Source organism: Equus asinus, chromosome 12 (genome assembly GCF_041296235.1).
Source record: "Equus asinus isolate D_3611 breed Donkey chromosome 12, EquAss-T2T_v2, whole genome shotgun sequence".
NCBI lineage: Eukaryota > Metazoa > Chordata > Mammalia > Perissodactyla > Equidae > Equus > Equus asinus.
The window spans coordinates 29132564-29147530 of NC_091801.1; the positions used below are offsets into that span (position 1 = coordinate 29132564).

The window sequence follows — 14967 nt, forward strand, 5'->3', positions numbered from 1 at the left end:
TGTTATGCTATAGTTTTTCTATTCTAAATACAAAATTTTCCTGGTGTAATGAAAAGTGATCTCAGTAGATGGCTCCCTCTGGCACTTGTCGCTTTCTCAGGGGAAGCCTGATTGCCCTGCTAGAGGGCAGACTCCAAGGTGTGTGAAAGCCCTGCAGACCTTGAACTAAAGGGCCTCGAAGCACAGCAAGGTCTGCATCACCTTTTCGTCTCCCCACATCTGGAGCTTTGCCAGCTATTTCTTGGGATCATTTATAATAACTCACTTAAAAAGATAACAGAAATGGCAAGTTAAAGTAATAAATTGTTTTCAGTCCACAAAACATTTATTTAGTCCATAAAACATTTATTTAGTACCATAAAATGCTTTCCAGCAGTTCTATTTTTCAATCCTAGGAATAATTCTGCCACAGGAGTGTTATCTCCATTTTGCGGTGAGGAAACTAAACCTTGAAGCAAGTAAACACTCTGCCCAGTGGGACACAGCATGTCCCACAAAAAATAGAGAAGGACCATCCCCCTGACTCACGGCTCTACTATTTGCAATACGTACTTCAAAAATTAGAAATAAATCCTTTTTTTTTTTTTTTACATTAAAGCTAAAAGGAAATAGAGACATTGATTTGTCAAACCAAAATGAAGCGCTTCTAAATGCAATTTGAGACCCTGGACGAGTTCAGAAAATTATGCATCATGTAAGGTGCAGCCTGAGAAGCCTTAGGAATTCTACTCATTGTCATAGATGGGTCAAAAATCTAGCTATTTGTCTAACAAATCTGGGAAAACCTGCAGACTGGTGAAATAAACAAACTTCAGAAGAATTGTTCCCATGACAGCTCTATCCAACCTCAAAGAAACAGATTTAGAATTCCTAAATGGAAAACGTCATAAAATGGACCACTGGCATCTCGCAGCCCTGGAGGAGGAGCCAACATGTAAGCCAGCATCAGCTGAGCCCTGGAAGGGGGAAGCTGGGCACATGGGCTGAGCCACCTTCTCCAGGGCGAGTCACCAAATGGCTCAACTTAACGTACCTTTTCAGTGATCAACTCATTGTGCCTAATAATCCTGATACCATCATCAAGAGCTTCCTAATTAATCTCTCTAATATTGTAGGTTCAAAGAATAAAGCAGAGATCACCAGAGATCAAAGAAAAAGAAAATACAAAGTCAATTTACTATTTCTTGACCAGGCAAGGAAACACACCCCAATAAAGAAATTCACTGACTAGTCACACAGGGGTCAAGTCAGGGGGCTGAAGGTGGTGGGGTATAGGTGTGTTGGTTATGTTAACTAAGGAATGAACACTCTGAATAGGGTGGAGTCCACAGTAAAAGACTGGTGAAAACAAGCCCCATCGTCTGTTGGTCAAGAAAAAGCCTTCAGTTAGGATCAGCTAGGCTCTGATGTACAAGGGTCTCTCAAAGTCCCTGATGTTTTATCCGTGTCAGTTGCTTAAAATCAGTTCTGATGAAACACAATATTCAGTTTTGGTATCTCCTAAGAAACTGCTGATAGAAATGGAAAATTTTCCTTATGCATAGGTTACAACAACCACATGCAATGCATGACATCATATTGGATACTGACTTGCAAAACCAGCACTAAAGACATTTGGGGGAAATCTGAAAATGGTTTGCATAGTACATGAGAAGAAAATTTATTAAAATGGAAATGGTTGGCTGACAGAAAAGTCACAAAACAGTGTGTACAGTATGATATCATTTTGCTAATAATAATAATAATAATGTACTTACTTGTACATATAGAAAAATATTCAGACGGCTATCACAAGTGTTACAATGGTGAGTTGAGGTGAAGGGAATGTGATAGGCTTTAATTTTCATTTTTGCTCTACTTTCTAATTTTCTACAATGATCCTGAGCTGTTTCTGCTGTAATAAAAAGTTATTCTTGTGGACTGATGCAGCGTAAATGATCTCGCTTTTCTCTTCCCTGGGGATTTAAAGTTGAAATGTGCTTTGAGATGATATTGGCTTCCAGACAGACAGAAATGACAGTTTGACTTCTGACATCTGATGGATTTTTGCCTGAAATCCACAGCTCTAGCCTCAGCACATGACAGCCCCAAATGAGTCAGACCTGAAGGTGATTATGGAACACTAAGAAAATTTTGGGAACACTTCCAGTTCTTCACACCACCCACATGAATACCTGGAAGCCCAGCATTACTGTGGCAATCCTCTGGCCAAAGCAGCTGGCCATTCAAACGGAACACACTGGGCGCTACACTCAGTGCGAGGAGTTAAAGACCAAGTACAAAGCAGTAGGTGACCGTCAGACTTCCTAACTCTCAGGGTCAAAAACTAGATTTCATGACAGGTAGACACAACTCCCACTGATTTATCTTTCCTTTATCCTGTAACTGGTGATTTCAAGTCTATTCCGTGACTGTATCAGTAATTGCTGGGTGGAGGTTTTTTAAAACGCACAAGAATGTCTTTTCTAAACCAAATCAGACCTGCAATTTGCAAATCTCAAGAGACCAAGCAGGATGGTAAGGGCAGACCCCAGGTTTATCAAGAATAAAGAGGGGTCAAAGTTCAAAGATTCGGGAAAATCAAAATAGGCAACTACCGGATGGTATTAACTTAAATAAACCAAATGTAGGGTTAAATAGGCCTGCTGATGTTAAAGGTTACATCATTACTCAACTTCAGCCTTCTAAGACAATGAAGAAATGTGAATAAAATTACCTACCAGCATAAATCATTCTTACCCAACCCAAATCCCAGGGAGGACTGAGGAATTACCTCCTTGTACAATCAAAGATAGATGAGTTCCCTGGCTCTTTGCAGGAGCAGCCAAAGATTAACCTGGCCTTACGGCAGAAATTTGGGCCAGGATAAAGGGCAGAGAAGGCAGAAGTCCAGAACTATGCAAAAAGTCCCACTGAAAGAAAGTTTTTGTTGAATTTAATATTCTTTTATGTTAAAAATACAAAATGGAATATAAAAATTTATATCCTTTCATGCCAATTGTACTTTTTAGAAAGATACTACAAGGTTAAATAAAAAGTTTTCCCCTCAAGTTTCTAACAAGAATGAATTGTGGGAGCTGGCCCTGTGGCTGAGTAGCTAAGTTCGTGCAATTCCCCTTCAGCGGCCCAGGGTTTTGCTGGTTCTGATCCTGGGTGTGGCCCTAGCACCGCTCATCAAGCCATGCTGAGGTGGCGTCCCACATAGTAAAACCAGAAGGACCTAAAACTAGAATGTACAACTATGTACTGGGGGGCTTTGGGGAGTAGAAGAAGAAAAAAAAGATTGGCAACAGATATTAGCTCAGGGTCAATCTTGAAAAAAAAAGAATGAATCTTCTCCATCAACTTTATCTAGGATCGTTATTTCAAGGTTCTTTCAAACCTAATAGATTATAAATTTGTATAACAAGAACTTGAATATTGTTTCTTTCTATTTATTTCCATAGAAAGTGTCCAATAAATAGTAAATTAATAATTTTTGATTGCATCTCTAATAATTTATTCTTTGGAATTTTCACATCATAAAGAGGCTATACACCAACTAAACAAACATATACTGTAAAGGTTTGACTTACTAAACCATATATGCTTACATTATAGTTAATTTTTTTTTGAGGAAGATTAACCCTGAGCTAACATACACTGTTAATCCTCCTCTTTTTGCTGAGGAAGACTGGCCCTGAGCTAACACCTGTGCCCATCTTCCTCTATTTTATATGTGGGACACCTGCCACAGCATGGCTTGATAAGCACTGTGCAGGTCCATGCCTGGGATCTGAACCAGTGAACCCTGGGCTACTGAAGTGGAGTGCACGAACTTTGCTACTTCACTGGGCTGGCCCCTAAATTTTTATTTTAGAAGACTTTCAATATAACTCTTCAAAAATTCTAATGAAAAGGTAGCATATGTCAGCTTTCAACACACTCTCTTAAGTATTTATCTATTCTCTCAGGGGAAAGTTAAACATAGAACATCCTTAACAATAAGACACCACAACATACTTATGAGAGTGGCTAAAATCCCCAAATCTGACAATACCAAGTGCTGTCCAGGGTGTGAAGCAATAAGACCTCATTCATTGCTGGTGGGAATGAAAAATAATATAGCGATTTGGAAGACAGTGGGGCAGTTTCTTAAAAAGCTAAACATAGTCTTATATGATTCTGTAATCATGTTCCTAGATATTTATCCTACTTATTTGAAAACTTTTGTCCATAACAAACACCTGCATGTGAATGTTTATAGCACCTTTATTCACAATTGCCAAGTACTGGAAGCATCTAAAGAATATGCCTCAATAGGTGAATGGATAAACAAACTGCAGTATATCCATACAATGGAATATTATTCATGGATAAAAAGAAATGAGCTATCAAACCACAAAAAGACATGAATGAATTTTATTACATATTACTGAGTGAAAGAATCCAGTCTGAAAATGCTACATAAGTGTGCTTTCAATTATATGACATTCTGGAAAGGGAAAACAATGATAAAGATGAGTGCTTACAAGCATTGGGAGGCGCTTTGAATAGGTGAAGCACAGGGGATTTTTTTTGGGGTGGTGAAACTGTTCTGTATGATATCATAATTGTGCATATACAACACTATGCATTTGTGAAAACCTATAGAACTTTACAGCTTAGAGTGATCCTTAATATATGCAAATAAAAAAATCATTTAGGAAGTGGGGTATCCCAGAATGGAATTCAGACTATGACAAGAGAATCTAACTGTATTACAAATGTATGAACAACCTTACTGAAGGCGTTGGAGGGAAAGGTACTGATCTAAGTAACTTTGGAAATGAGTGAAGTTCACAAGACTAAAGGCAAACAAAACAGTATATGAGCACTGTGCTCTAATTGATAAAGTTGTTCCCCATGGGGGTTCAGGTTAACAATTCTAATACTGTGACACATGTATACTGGAATTGAACAATTAAGCAAATGGATGGCAGATGATGAGAGTCATATTTCTCACTGTTGGAGTGGGAGTTTACAGAGAAGCAAGAGGAAGACACTAGAGTAAACAATGTGGTAATGTATTAGGTTGGATACTTCAGCATGAACTAATATTTAGTTTAATTATAGATATGGATGGTCACACATAGAAATACTTATAGATTTATGTGTATACATGGGTTAGTATACACACATATGTTTCCTTGCTCTGTCAGCTAAAAGGACATAGAAGCAATGATATCCCAGAAGCAAAAAGCAAAACCAGTGCCCAGATCTTGGTTTCTAATACTATTCACCAATAAAAGGAACCAGAGCTTCTGGAGAAATGGTTGATTCTAGGACTGGGACAAGGAATAGACAAGATAAGTCTGGGGCATTTTGTAGTACCAAGAAATAAGAAAATGCTCAAAAAAATACTCACATTGATGAGAATATGCCAAAGGAGCCAAATGAAAGAACTCCTAAAAGCAAAGCTGGAATAATTGGGGCTACAAAATAAATAGATTAGTATTATATTATAATCCAAGGTGTAAAGTAAATATCCATGAGTGCATACTGATACAAATAAATGATTGAGTAAATAAATAAATAGGGGAGAAGAGACCAATCTCCCGTGGAGAAGAATTCCAAATAATGTGGATAGTCTACCATTAAGGAGGTGAAGCATAACTCTCCATTCCTGAAGGGTTTGCTGCACATAGTAACTTCATTCCAAAAAGTGCAGTGTGGAAAGTGGGAAAAGTAATTTTACAGTGCAGAGACTTGACAAACACTTCTTTAGCCAGGTCATCAAAGTCGACATCAACAGTGATGTCATGTTGACTGTAGGTACCCTTGATATGATGTGATGAAAACAGCACTTTACCCCTGTGGTCTTCCTATAAACCCCTAACTCCATGCTAAATTCATCATGAGAAAAACATCAGGAAAAAACCACAACAGAACAATTGAGGAGTATTCTATAAAATACCTGACCAGTACTCCTCAAAATTGTTGAGGTCATCAAAAACAAGGAAGGTCTGGGAAACTGTCACAGCCCAGAGGAGCCTAAAGAGATGTGACCACTAAATGTAAGGTGGATCTTGGATGGGATCTGGAACTGAAAAAGGATATTAGGTAAAAACTTAGGAAATCTGTATAAAGTATGAATTTCAGTTAATGATAATGTATTGCTTCATTAATTGTAACAAATATCCCACACTAACATAAGATGTCAATAATAGAGGAAACTGGATGCAGAGTATGTGAGAACTCTCTGTACTATTTTCATAATTTTTGTGTAAATCTAAAACTGTTCCAAAAAATTACTTTAAAAATTCAAGCAATACTATTGCTTGAATAGTGAAATAACGTCTATTTTCCAGAAGAAAAAAAGAGTAGAAGACTTGAGGGCAAGTTGTCAGTCACACCAGAATTTATCCCATGACTAATTTAAACATCTCTGCTCTCTCTTTAAAGTAAGGAAGTGGAAGGAATATTCCAGTTGTTGTTGAGAGAGAGCTATTGGCAAGCACCAAAACAAAAATTTAAAAATCAAGACAAAATAGTTAGCCAAATAAGAAACAAAATAAATATCAGAGGCAAAGGGCTTTGTTAGCTATACTTTTAAGTATTGACTCAATGTCCAGGCTCTGATGACATCCCAGATGTCGGGGACACAGCCCTCAGAAGAAGCTCCAGAATCCAGGAGAAGGTTCCTAATGAGCCTCCCAAAGGAGACTCCCAAAAGTGATGTGAAAACACGTTGCATATAAAAAACACAAACTAGAAGAAGCCTTTAAGGAGGATTTTTTGAAGAAGAAGAAGATTAGCCCTGAGCTAACATCCACGCCCATCTTCCTCTACTTTATACGTGGGACGCCTGCCACAGCACGGCTTGATAAGCAGTGCGTAGGTCTGCACCCAGGATTCGGGCCAGCAGACCCCAGGCCACCAAAGCAGAACGTGTGAACTTAACTCCTGTGCCACTGGGCCAGCCCCTCTTCAAGGAGGATTTTAATCAGCAAAGACAAAATGGCTGGAGAGACTAGGAGGAAGGGGCCCTAGGGGCGGGCAGCAGACCAAGGTGGCTGGGCTCTGTTATCCAAGCACAGAGACGCCAGTTCACTCACACTGCCTACCACACGTACATTTGTCTTCGCTTTTATCTCCGTGAATCCATAGCCAAATTTCTTTAAACCTACTAATTTCATGATTTTGTGGCACAAGTTACAAGAACGTTTTCTAGAAAACTTGATTTTGATTCCATAGAAAATGACAGATACATACTGCATTCTATTGAGGCTCCCTTACTGCCTCCCAAGGAGAGAGGAGTCTCCCAAGAGAAAAGTCAAACACAAGAATAATTTATTCAAAAGTGCGTGAGATACTTCAAAAATTCACCATCAGTAAAAATTTGCTTATTTTTACTAAATAATAGAAAGGGAGAAAAAAGAAAAGTTTTTCCACTATTCCATGATTCCCCAGATTTTATTTGGCAGACTAAAACTTGCATTCCTTTTCCACTTAAAGCAGTCCATTCACATTTGTGGAACATGAAATACTTCTACTTAAGAGCAGTTTCAGGATTTACTCAGTTTCAAAACACCAATTTTCGCCTTACAATTGAATTTGGAGAGTGTATCAGCCCTGAGGAAAATGGACCTCAACTGGTAAAACTACAGCAAACAAACACAGCACTTGAGTATGGATAAGATGCAGACAGTGAGAACCAACGTGCTATGAAAAATAAAACTTTCTCTCCCTGTTTTCTATGCACACACATGCATTCATTCAAAGTGACAACGGTTCTTTTATAGCAAACAGCCAAATTCCTACACAGCTAAGCAACATCTCTCTCAGGCAAACTAAAGTGCAGCCTAAAAGCAAACTATTCACTTCCCAGATCCTGGACATCTGCTCTGCATGCCAGTGGGTGCCCTGGGTTTCTCCTTCCGGCTGGTGGTGGTGGTCAGGCCTCACCCTGCGTTGAGTGTGAGCAACTGGGACAGGGCACAGAAATCAATGTTGCTGGAATAGGTGTAACAGGTTTCCACGGGAACAACCATTGAAACAAGTCACACGGTGTACGTCACATGTCCTGGGACCATTTCTCCAGTTCTGTAATTTTAATAGCTTACATTTCCTAACATTTTAAGGAGTTAACCAGTTTGCCAGGCATTGAGGAGTGGCAGTGGGAGAAATCAGGCCCCCTGTGGGCTGTCTTCCTGGACCTGGTGCCAAAGTTCCTGAGAATGATGAATTGCGACTTCTCTAAAGCCAGGGTCAGATGGTCAGATCAACGATGAGATTTTTGAAAATCTGAATAGTTCTCACCGTGTTGTCAAGTATTTTACGCAGTGAAACCAGGCTGAGAATTGAAACTTCTTCAGAAGCACTGAGCAAAGTGACTTTGCAGGCTTTGAATAGAAGTCTTAAATTATTAATATTAGTCTGGAAAACCCAAATATAGCGAGCCAGGTTAGAGGCATGTTGGCTGAAAAACCAAAAGTTTCCTTTTTAGGCATTCTAAACTCGTCTGGAATCAAGGCAAATCGAGTGTCCTCCAGCCAGCCTCTTCCAATTCCTCCAGTCTCAAGTCCTAATCCTCACTGTTAAACTTCATTAGCAGGATTTCAGAAGTCTACCACCCATTAGAGAGAGGAGATTGCTCTTTGCAATTGCCTTATACAAAATAACACCCCGATAAATGTTTGTTCTAAAGGTCTGTCACATAATATCTAATCCTCAAAGGGCCTCTTATCCTGTCTTCATCACTGGCCTGAGGGTGTGAAAATGAAGTGCCTTCTCTTTGGAGGTGGAGGGTCCTTCTAGTTAGCTCAAGGCTGGGTGATAGATAACACGAAGAAAAAAAATCTTAACTTGGGACCAGAAATTTGCATCTGATTGGGCCCTCACTGGGAGCACCTGCCTGGTGTTGGGGATGCTTTCCAAAGGGGGAGGTGGGCGGGGAACAGAGAGTACACATTCACAGGACTCTCAGGCTGACATTTGAAACCTTCCATTCTCTCTTTTCATCTTGCCCTTTATCAACTTAGTATATTTCAAGATTGAATTCTGAGTAAAAGAAAATAAACAAGGAGTTAGATATCATGCAGTTACTAGGAGAGCAAGGAGACTAAGCATTGCTTAAATTAAGAGCGGTGAAATGTGCACATCACTGCTACCACCTGGAGACCTGATCCCCTCAAATGTCATTGATATTGGTCAAGTTGTGAGGGCAAACAAAAGCTGGAAAATGATTCTAAGAGAACTATTTGAGATAATGGAAATTTTGTAAACCCCAGAGCTTTCCCTTCTAGAGAGGCGCTAGCGTGCTGTGGTGGAGAGCAGCTTGCAGACTACCAGGTTTAAGTCCAGCTCTGCAGCTTTTGGGATCTGTGGTGACATGTCACTTTGTCACTGTATGCCACAGCTTCCCATCTATAAAATGAAAATAGCGCTAGTATCTATCCCATGGTTTTTTGGGAAGATTAATTAAGTTAATATATACTAAGCACTTAGAACCATGCCTGGCATTATATGTGCGAGGCATTATTATTTCCAGTTTCTTAGTTTGTGACTTTTTACTACCTAAGCAATGTCTCTGACAGGTGCACAATGCCACACCTTATGCATGCATCTAAGACGGCCCAGAGCTCAGACTAGTGCACACCTGGAACCAGAAACCTGCATCCAGTGAATCAGCATGAAATGTGTATCCTTCCCCAATTCTCTATTCAAAAACACATATGGATTATACATGATTCATTTATAAAGTTGTATATTTTGCTTTGTCTTTTTAATTCTTTTACTAAAAAAAGAAAAACTTGGAGACAAAAAAATCTTTTCACTTTTACATCTTGGTGATGATAAATGGCAAATCAGAAATCAGTTTTGAAAACACAGAAGAAAATTTTAACAATTACAGTAAATCATGGAGGAAAATACATTAATAAAGTTTACTTATATTGTTGAAATTTCAACAGAACATTGAGGTGGAAGAAGTTCATTCCAGACAAAGTTCTGAGAACTTTAAGATTCCTATGGTTATTTTCTTCTCAGATGAAGAATTTAGTCAGCACCTGAAGACCAGTAGAAAGTAGAAAAGACTATAATTCAACTAGAATACAGGAGACTCGGGTTCTAGCTTTGCCTTCATCACTAACTTGATGCCTCAGACAAGTTATCTGCTGTCTTGTGTCTCAATTTCTTCATCTATCAAATGGGAATAAAGCACATATGGCAAAGAAATTCTGAGAATTAAAAAATGGTTTTAAAAATTAAAGGTATAAGTGAACATAAGATGTGCAGTTATTCTCTGTTAATAAAAGAGATTTAGTAACTCTTTAAAGCTACCTGTATAGAAAAATGACCATGCTTTTATAAGAATTCATGCAAAAGAGCATTTTAAAGTGAAAGTTGACTGTCCCACCCTCCGCTCTCCCTAGCAGCAGTAACTTGATTTAGTATTCTGCCACTCTGAAATCTCTTAGAAAAACACTTATCAAATATACTACTTAGCTTATAAAATTAAAAATCCAAGATACCATATAATCATTTCGGCCCATTTCTATCTACTGTTCTTCTGCCTGAACAAAGAGAAGACAGGACAGCTGTGTAACGTTTCTTCACAAGCCCTATATTATTGGAGAATAAAAATGTCTTCTTAAGCGTATGAGACGCTGTTGCTATTCTAACCTAATTTCTAGGCAGTGGCTTGAAGAAAAGGGAGCAGCTCTTGTGTGAGAGCACGCTGCCCTTGTGCCCTCGTGGTCCTCGGTGGCATGTGGCACATCGTGGCCGCTGCAGCTGCCTCAGGAACTCGGCCCCCCTCTTTGCAGTCTGCTTCCAGCCTTTACTGGAAACAAGCTGCCTCTACCTGACAGCTGTGAATGCCCCTTGCCCATGATCTCGCTTGCAACTCAACAAGCCCTCATTCATTGGACTTCAGACTGGCTCAAGAAGAAGAGAATTCTCCTGTAAACGGGATCTGGGAGACCATTTCCACTGCATACTTGGCTGACCACTGTATAACATGCTTCTTTGTGAATTTTATTTGTGTGTCTTATCTATTCATGCTCTTTATCAGTTTTAATTTTTTGGGCCAGTAAAATGTTTATATACTTTGATCCAGTAAATCCATGCTAAGGAATTTATTCTAAGGGTGTGCTATTACTTTTAAAATAAGAAAAAATATGTACCAGAAAGTAAATTCACTGAGTTCTACGACGTAACCAGTATATTCAAGAAGCAATAGCAAATATAGCCACAATTTAACCATTGTGTCTGCCCTCAAAAAGAGTGCAATCTACTTAGAAGGGAAAGGCAGAAAATACCAGAGACAATACCAAAATATTCTAGGACAGCATACAATTGAAAGCTGAGCTGTTGGCCAGATCTGACGTATTACGGTGTTACAACGACCAGAAATGAGGGTAAGGTGTTGCTGTTAGAAAAAACTCTTTGGGAGAGGGAGCTCTTGAGCTGGGGTTTTAAGAACTGGGACTAGTAATCCTTTGGGGCAAGGATTGCAATAGTTTACCCTGCGGGGAATCAGATTACATGAGATGGAGACAGTGACAAATGACCCAACCAAAACACAGAGACTAGTGGAGAAGAGCTGGGAAAATCTGGTTTGCTAGGCAAGAGGGGCCAGACCATGAAGAGTCTTTAAAGACAGCCAGAGACCGTCTCCTTATTGTGCTGGACAGTGGCAAAGCCACTGGAACTTTTACTTAAGAGGAGGAGGGAGTGAAATCGTTGTTCTGTAAAGGCTGACTTGACAGTAATATTTGGCCTGAATTTTAGAAACTTGGAGAGCAGAAGTAAAACTTTAAAAGCTAGCTTTCTTATGTGTACAAACTCAGAAATTTTGAATGGGAACAGTTTTCTTCTTTCAATTTACAATCATACTGTCTGAATTTCATTTTTAAAGGTAACTTCTTTCCTCTGGTACTCTTTCTCTTAATTTGTAAGTAAAGCTTTAAACAAAGCTTTCTTTTCAAAATTTTAACCTACAACAGTCTGCACGGCCCACCTGAGAATTTATGTTAACAATCTAATACAGGTGTACCTCGGAGATACTGCAGGTTCAGTTCCAGACGACCACAATAAGGCAAACATCACAATAAAGTGAGTCACACAGATTTTTTTGTTTCCAAGTGCATCTAAAAGTTATGTTTACACTATACTGTAGTCTATTAAGTGTGTAACAGTATTACGTCTAAAAAGACAATGTACATACCTTGATTAAAACAATACTTGACTGCTAAAAAATGCTAACCATTACCTGTGCCTTCAGCAAGTTGCAATCGCTTCGCTGGTGGAGGGTCTTGCCTTGATGTTGATGGTGGCTGACTGATCAGGGTGGCAGTTGCTGAAGGTTGGAGTGGCTGTGGCAATGTTTAAAAGACACAACAGGGTCGGCCCAGTAGTGTAGTGGTTGGGTTCATGTGCTCTGCTTTGGTGGCCTGGGGTTCGCAGGTTCAGATCCTGGGCACAGACCTGCACACCACTCATCAAGCCACGCTGTGGCAGCTGCCACATACAAAATAGAGGAAGACTGGCACAGATGTTAGCTCAGGGCCAATCTTCCTCACCAAAAAAAAAAAAAAAGAAAAGAAAAAGAGAGAGAGAGAAAACAATGAAGTTTGCCATACTGATTGACTCCTTTCATGAAGAATTTCTCTGTAGCATGCAGTGTTGTTTGATAACATTTTACCCACAGTAGAACTTCTTTCAAAATTGGATTCAACCCTCTCAAACACTGCCCCTGCTTTAGCAATGAAGTTTATGTAATATTCTAAATCCATTGTTGTCATTTCCACAATCCTCACAGCATATTCACCAGGAGTAGATTCCATCTCAAGAAACCACTTTCCTTGCTCATCCATTAAAGGCAATTCCTCATCCATTAAAGTTTTATTATGAAATTGCAGCAATTCAGTCACATCTTCAGGCTTCACGTCTAACTCTGGTTCTCTTGCTATTTCCACCCCGTATGTAGTTACTTCCTCCATCGAAGTCTTGAACCCCTCAAAGTCATCCATGAGGGTTGGAACCAATTTCTTCCAAACTCCTCTTAATGTTGGTATTTTGACCTCTTCCCATGAATCATGAATGTTCTTAATGGCATATTCTAGATAGAAAGGATGGTGAATCCTTTCCAGAAGGTTTTCAATTTACTTTGCCCAGATCTATCAGAGGCATCACTATCTATGGCAGCTATCACCTTACAAAATGTATTTCTTAAATAATAAGACTTGAAAGTCAAAATTACTTCTTGATTCATGGCCTACAGAATGGATGTTGTGTTAGCAGGCATGAAAACAACATTCATCTCATACATCTCCGTCAGAGCCCTTGGGTGACCAGGTACAGTGTGAATGAGCAGTAATATTCTGAAAGGACTTCTTTTTTTCTGAGCAATAGGTCTCAATAGTGGGCTTAAAATACTCAGTAAACCATGTTGTAAACAGATCTGCTGTCACTCAGGCTTTGTTGTTCCATTTATAGAGCACAGGCGGAATAGATTTAGCATAAGTCATAAGGGCCCCAGGATTTTCAGAATAGCAAATGAGCATTGGCTTCAACTTAAATTTGCCAGTTGCATCAGCCCTTAACAAGAGAGTCAGCCTGTCCTTTGAAGCTTTGAAGCCAGGCATTGACTTCTCCTCTGTAGCCATGAAAGTCCTAGATGGCATCTACTTCCAATACAGCAAAAATCTGTTGTTTAGAGTAGCCCCCTTCGTTAATGATCTTAGCTACGTCTTCTGGAGAACTTGCTGCAGCTTCTACGTCAGCACTTACTGTTTCACCTTGCACATTTATGTTATGGAGACGGCCTCTTTCCTTAAAGCTCATGAACCAACCTCTGCTAGCTTCAAACTTTTCTTATGCAGCTTCCTCATCTCTCTCAGACTTCAAAGAACGGAAGAAAGTTGGGGCCTTGCTCTGGATTAGGCTTTGGCTTAAGGGAACGTTGTGGCTGGTTTGATCTTCTATCCAGACCACTAAAACTTTCTTCATATCAGCAATAGGCTGTTTTGTATTCTTATCATATGTGTGTTCACTGGAGTAGCACTTCTAATTTCCTTCAAGAACTTCTTCTTTGCATTCACAACTTGGCTACCTATTGGGTGCAAGAGGCCTAGCTTTCAGCTTATCTCAGCTTTCAACATGCCTTCCTCACTAGGCTTAGCCATTTCCAGCTTTTGATTTAAAGTGGGAGATGTGTGACTCTTCCTTTCACGTGAACACTTAGAGGCCATTGTAGGGTTACTACCCAACCTAATTTCAATATGGCTGTGTCTCCTTTCTCCAAGGAGAGGGAAAGAGATGGAGGAACGGCTGGTCGGTGGAACAGTGAGAACACACACAACATTTATTGATTAAGTTTACCGTCTTATATGGGCATGGTTCTTGGCACCCCAAAGTAATTATGATAGTAAGATCAATGATCACTGATCACACTGATTACAGATCACCATAAAAAATATAATAATGATGAAAAAGTTTTTGAAATATTTCAAAAATTACCAAAATGTGACAGAGACATGAAGTGAGCAAACGCTGTTGGAAAAATGGCACCATTAGACTCACTGGATGCAGGGTTGCCACAAACCTTCAATTTGTAAAAAATACAATATCTGTTTACTGCAATAAAGAAAAGCATAATAAAACAAGGTATGCCTGTATGCATCTTTCCATATTTCTTTCTTTGGTTATATAATCACATGGGCATATATATGTATATATAGTGTATATATGTATATATATATATATATATACATATGTAGTTGTGACTGTTTTATACAAATGGGAATGCATTCTATGCACTTCTCTCCATCTTCTTTTCTCTTTTAACAAAACTTCATAGAAGTATCTTCTAATCAATCAGTATGTCTCTAATTCATTCTTTATTAGTGCTGCATAATATTCTGTCCTATGGCATACTGTAATTTATTCAACTATTATCCTATTAATCTTTTTAACCACAAACAGTGCTATAACAACAGTGCT

At 39.1% G+C, this 14967-nt stretch overlaps 1 long non-coding RNA gene across 3 annotated transcripts in view; it reads right to left on the minus strand.

Annotated features, from left to right (window-relative positions):
• The window catches only part of LOC106841644 (uncharacterized), a 145409-nt gene that overhangs the window by 61336 nt on the left and 69106 nt on the right, over nucleotides 1-14967 (minus strand). For 2 of the 3 annotated variants that reach the window (XR_011493207.1, XR_011493206.1), the window contains exon 3: nucleotides 12236-12536. The exons of the other annotated variant lie outside the window; for it this stretch is intronic. This is a non-coding gene — a long non-coding RNA (uncharacterized lncRNA). The remainder of the gene's footprint in view (nucleotides 1-12235; nucleotides 12537-14967) is intronic. 3 annotated transcript variants of the gene reach the window in all.